The sequence below is a fragment of the Polistes canadensis genome, unplaced genomic scaffold (genome assembly GCF_001313835.1).
Source record: "Polistes canadensis isolate GaletaPanama2010 unplaced genomic scaffold, ASM131383v1 scaffold_1349, whole genome shotgun sequence".
Taxonomy (NCBI): domain Eukaryota; kingdom Metazoa; phylum Arthropoda; class Insecta; order Hymenoptera; family Vespidae; genus Polistes; species Polistes canadensis.
In genome coordinates, this window is record NW_014570895.1 from 1 (window position 1) to 5,970 (window position 5,970).

The 5,970-nt window shown below is 31.5% G+C and overlaps 1 pseudogene; it reads right to left on the minus strand.

Annotated features, from left to right (window-relative positions):
• Positions 1-4,008: 4,008 nt before the first annotated feature.
• On the minus strand, positions 4,009-4,967 carry LOC106792906 (annotated as a pseudogene).
• Between the last annotated feature and the right edge of the window lie 1,003 nt (positions 4,968-5,970).

Below are 5,970 nucleotides of genomic sequence, written 5' to 3' on the forward strand. Positions count from 1 at the left end.
TAAGAGAGAGGGCAAGCCACGCCTCTACGTCAGTCTTTACACGCGAGCGAGCTAGTGTGCATTATCTTGGGGTCTCTCGGTCGTGAATGCGAGCGCGAGAGAGAAAACAAATGGATAATATTTCTTTAAGTGATAGCGATTCTTTTTGTTTGGCCCATCGATTGTTGAGTGTTCTGTATTATATATTTCTGATATTTTTYYATGMTGTAGCGAGAATTTTTCGTCTTGGCCATCGAGTGTCGAGCGTTATGTATATCTATGTATATTGGCGTATAAGCGCGGCATTTTTATATCGAATCTTGATGCCTATGGTACACTGTTTTTTTATTTATTGTCAAAAATAATGAACCTTGATTAAAAGAAAAACAATAACTCATTTTAACAGAAACTATTATTATTTAGTTAACAAATTATGTATTTTAGGAAATTTATTTTACATAATACAGAACTCTTAACAAAGTCTTCTTACGCAAGAAAATCAAGAAGAATACAATTCTGTTTCAACGAAACTCGATTGTAGTAAACCTGACATCAATTTTGTTTTGTTTCTAGTAGCACATTTTTACCGTCGCTAAATATGTTTTAATATAATTAGAAAGAAATTTTCGCTACTTTCGGGATTAAATCGTAATGAAAAATTATAAAATTTCTAAAAAAGTACTATATAACAAAAGCTATAAAACGTTTTCTTTCAAGTTTTAAAGCGTATACTAACATATAAAAAGTGTTATGTCTAATAAAATCTAGCGAATATCATTTACTTTTGGACTACTGCAGTCCAAAAAAAGAGAAAAAATCATTTTATTACAAATTTGTTTGGTTACTTTACGTTTAGAATTCAATTTTCTTTTGACGAAACTCGATTGTAGTCAACCTGACATCAATTCTTTTTAGTTTTTAATTGCACATTTTTACTGTGGCTTAAAAATTTTTATTATATTTAAAAGAAATTTTTGCTGCTTTCTGAATTGAACAGTAGTGGAAAACTTTTAGATTTCTTAAGAAGTACTATATAACAATAGCTATAAAACCTGATTAGTCAAGTTTTAAAGCATATACTTACTAATAAAAAGTGTTAAGTCCGATAAAATGTAGAAAATATTTTGATGATATAGGTTCATAGGGAACTTGGACATGAAAAGAAGTAGAACTTAATTTAATTAAGTTGGACGTTTCGTCCCTTTCTTGGGACTTCGTCAGCAACTGGAAAATTTATTTTCTTATACTGTTTTGTTTCTAATAGCACATTTTTACCGTCGCTAGAAATGTTTTATTATAGTTAAAAGAAATTTTTGCTTTTTTTTTGGATTAAATCGTAGTTAAAGATTATAAAAAATCTATTAAAGTGCTATTTAACAGAAGCAATGAAACGTTTTCTTTCAAGCTCTAAAGCGTATACTAACAAATAAAAAGTTTTAAGTTCGAAAAAATTTGGCAAACATTATTTATATTTCGACTACTATAGTCAAACAGAAGAGAAAAAATCATTTTATTTCAACTATTTTTGGTCACTTTACGTCAAATATTCAATTTTTTTTCGACGAAACTAGATTGTAGGCAACCTGACATCCATTCTAATTAGCTCCTAATAGCACACCTATACCGTCGCTACAAAATTTTTAATATATTTAAAAAAAATTTTCGCTGCTTTTTGGGTTAAACAGTAGTTAAAAACTATCAAATTTCTAAAGAAAAGCTATAAAACAAAAGTTTTAAAACGTTTTCTTTTAAGTTTTAAAACCTATACTTAAAAATAAAAAGTGTTAAGTCCGATAAAATCTAGCAAATATTATTTATATCTCAAAAACTGCAGTTTAAAAAAAAAGAAAAAATCATTTTATATTAACTTATTTTATTCACTTTACGTGTAAAAATCAATTTTCTTTTGACGAAAGTCGATTGTAGTTAAACTGACATACATTCTGTTTAGTTTTTAATAGCACATTTCTACCATCACTAAGAATTTTTTAATATACTTAAAAAAATTTTTTGCTACTTTCTGGATTAAGTAGTAGTAAAAAACTATAAAATTTCTAAAAAAGTGCTATTTAAAAGAAGCTATAAAACGTTTTCTTTCAAATTTTAAAGCGTTTACTAACAAATAAAAGTTTGAAGTCCGATTAAATCTAACAAATATAGTTTATATTTCAACAACTGCAGTCTAGAAAAAACGAAAAACTCATTTTATTAAAACTTTTTTTGATAACTTTACGTGTTAAGTTTAATTCTTTTGCGACGAAATTCGATTATAGTCATCCTGACATTCATTCTGTTCAGTTTCTAATAGCACATTCTTAACGTCGCAAAAAATTTTTCATTATATTTAAAAGAAATTTTCGCTACTTTCTGGATTAAATTGTAGTTAAAAACTATAAAATATCTAAAAAAGTGCTTTTTACCAGAAGCTATGAAACGTTTTCTTCCAAGCTTAAAAGCGTATACTGACAAATAAGAAGTGTTGGGTCCGAAAAACTTTTATCAAACATTATTAATATTTGGACCACTGCAGTAAAAATGAAAATAAAATCATTTTATTACAACATTTTTTGGTTACTTTACGTGTATAATTCGATTCTTTTTCGACGAAATTCGATTGTAGTCAACCTGACATCCATTCTGTTTAATTTTTAATAGCACATTTTTACTGTCGCTAAAAATTTTTAAATATATTTAAAGATATTTTCGCTGCTTTCTGGAATGAATAGTAGTTAAAATCTATAAGAGTTCTAAAGAAATGCTATTTATTAGAAGCTATGAAACGTTTGCTTTCAAACTATGAAACGTATACTTACGAATAAAAAGTATTTACTCTGAATAAATGAAGCTAATATCATATCCACGTTCGTTTCTAAACCGTTTTTGAAAGACTTTCTGTTCACGCCGCGTGGAGCGTATGCGCCCCACGATTAAGATTTTTTTCTGGCGTATGCGATTTTGTTCTAGCTTGAACGGAAAGTAAAGCGGGGAGCGCATACGCCTTATGCGGATTGAATGGGAAGTCTTCAAAAAACGGTCTGACAGAGAACGTTTTAATGATATCAGCTAAAATTTTTCGGACCGAATACTTTTTATTCGTAAGTATACGCTTCAAATTTTAAAGCAAACGTTTCATAGCTTCTGTTAGGTAGCATTTTGTAAGAAATCTTGTAGTCTCTAACTACAATTCAATCTAGAAACAAGCGATCATTTCTTTTAAATATATTCAGAAATTTTTACAGACGGTAAAAATGTGCTATTAAAAACTAAACAGAATAGACGTCAAGTTGACTACAATCGAATTTTGTCGAAAAAGAATTGAATTCTACACGTAAAGAAACCAAATAAAGTTGTAAAAAAATGATTTTTTCTCTTTTTTCAATTGCAGTGTTCGAAATATAAATAATGTTTGCAAAAAATTTTTGGACTTACCACTTTTTATTTGTAAGTATACGCTTCAAAGCTTGAAAGAAAACGTTTCATAGCTTCTTTTCAATAGCACTTCTTTCTAAATTTTATAGTTTTTTACGACAATTAATTCCAGAAAGTAGCAAAAATTTCTTTTAAATATATTCAGAAGTATTTAAAAACGGTAAAAATGTGCTATAAGAAACTAAACAGAATAGATGTCAGGTTGACTACAATAAAATTTCGTCAAAAAAGATTTAAATTCTACACGTAATGTAACCGATAATTGTTGTAATAAAATAATTTTTTCTCTTTTTGGGACTGCAGTAGTTAAAATATAAATGATATTTTCTAGATTTTAACGGACCTAACACTTTCTATTTGTAAGTATACGCTGTAAAGCTTGAAGAAAAACGCTTCATAGCTTCTGTTAAATAGCACTTTTTCAGAAACTTTATTGTTTTTAACTACGATTACGTACGATTACTGTTACGTCCCAGAAGGGGGATTGCACAGGAGCAACTACAAAATTTTTGTTGTCGGTGTGATACCGCAATTGTTCCCCAAATGATTTCCTGGTTTGTAAGCCGCTTGTTGCTCTGGTAGGTTTACCGGTATTGGAAATCAAATAGCCGGGGCATTGGAAAGACAAATAGCCAATAGACTTGCATGGTCATGTACAGTGGTTTGTAAATAATCATGTAAAGTTCCTGTTTTATGGTAATCCTTAATTAATAACATTTGAGTCCAAGATCCTGTTCCTTTGATATCAGCGGCAATGAAGCCTAAGATATTATCATGTCTCATTAGAACGGTCTGGTAGATTTCAGTTTTAGGAAACCATGATKCTTCTTCCAGAGCGAAAAAAAACTTTTACTGCCACTTTTCTCCTTTCCATTGTGCTAGCCATACTTCGCTGTATCTACCTATTCCCACGAATAGAGATAAAGCCAACTGTTTAGCTATAGTTCTTTGTACTAAAAGAGGTAGTCCAGAGTCTTATCCACTACTCCGACCAATAAAATCTCTAAATGTTCCTTGAGAAGGTACTAAACATGGACCTTTTTCTTTTCTTCTATATCTATATCTATGATATACTATCACTATTGTTATGGGAATAATCATTAAGCCCACAGATAATGAAGCAGCTAATATGATTATTGATTCTCCAGAGGCAATAGCTATTGGATCTGGTGTTGCTGTAGGACGAGGTTTGTACTCTGGAACTAACTCCTTGTAACACAGAGCTGTCTGTTGCAAAAAAATTATGATTTTTCCTTCTAAATGTGGAACAAGGTAGCCTTTGCAGGACAAGAAACCCTCTTCATCCGGTGGCCACATCCAAAGGACTATTCTGGAACATATTCTGTAATCTCAGCATCCCAAACTTCCTCTACAGCGCTAAAACAATGTCCACCGGGTCTTTCTTCGCAAGTACCGTTTTGTCGGTCTTCTGGACAGTGTCCTTCACAGATGCAAGTTGTTCCCAATACACCAATAAATCTCGCGATAAACACTYCTAAGCCTAGGCATAGGCCGTATTTACATCCGCGCTGACCCAGGGTAGCGGAGAGCTCAGCCATTTAGTACACTCGAGAGTACATACTTCACTCTCACTGTTYCCATAATCCGTCGGTATCTGCATATTCTTTTAGTTCGGATAAAACCTGAGCAATATTGGCTTGCGATGCTAAACGTATCATAATATCCAATTTTCCAAATTTAACACAAATTTGACAAGGAAGACTTTCATTTCGTGTTTTGACATATCTGGTCTTTACAAAAAAGTTTATGATTTTTTTTTTTTCTTTTTTTTTTTGTTTATACGAAAGGAAATTTACAKGAATATATATATATATATATGTAATAGTTTATCAAAAAAAAATGTCCTAATTTTTATTTCTAGTTAATTTTACTTTGCCCCGATTGACAATTTTACTTCTATTTTTATAACTAATTTTGATGTTATTTTTAGGCAGAATGTCTAGAATCTGGTGGGGGCCAGTGTATTGGTTTCCTAATTTCGATGTTGGCTGTTTCAATAGATAAATGTTATCTCCAACTTCAAGTTTTTGACCGCGAGCATTTCGATAGTAATAAAATTTCGATTTTATTTTTGCACCCACCAGATTCCGTCTTGCTATCCCCTGAGCTGTTCTGATTCTGCGAATAAAGTCTAAATAGTATTCTAAGTAGGTGTTCTCAAGGGCAACGTTAGTAAGCACCTCTTCTGAAGGAGCATTCGCTTGTTTTCCAAATACTAATTCATGAGGCGTGAACCTAGTTCCCTCATGTGTGCTAGTGTTATATGCGAACATAGCGTGAGTGAGCCATTTATTCCACTCGATCTTCTTRCTAATAAATTGTTTTAAATACTCAACTAAGACGATGTGCGAACGCTYAAGTGATCCATTTGACTGTGGATGAAATGCTGTGGTTTTTATTTGTTTACAGCGGTATTGTTTCGCAATTGCTTTTAGTAGGGAGCTTGTGAAATTTGTCCCTTGATCGGCCAGAATTGAGCGAGGCGCTCCGAATATGTTACAAAAGTTGTGAACCATTGCTTCTGCAATATCAACGGATGTA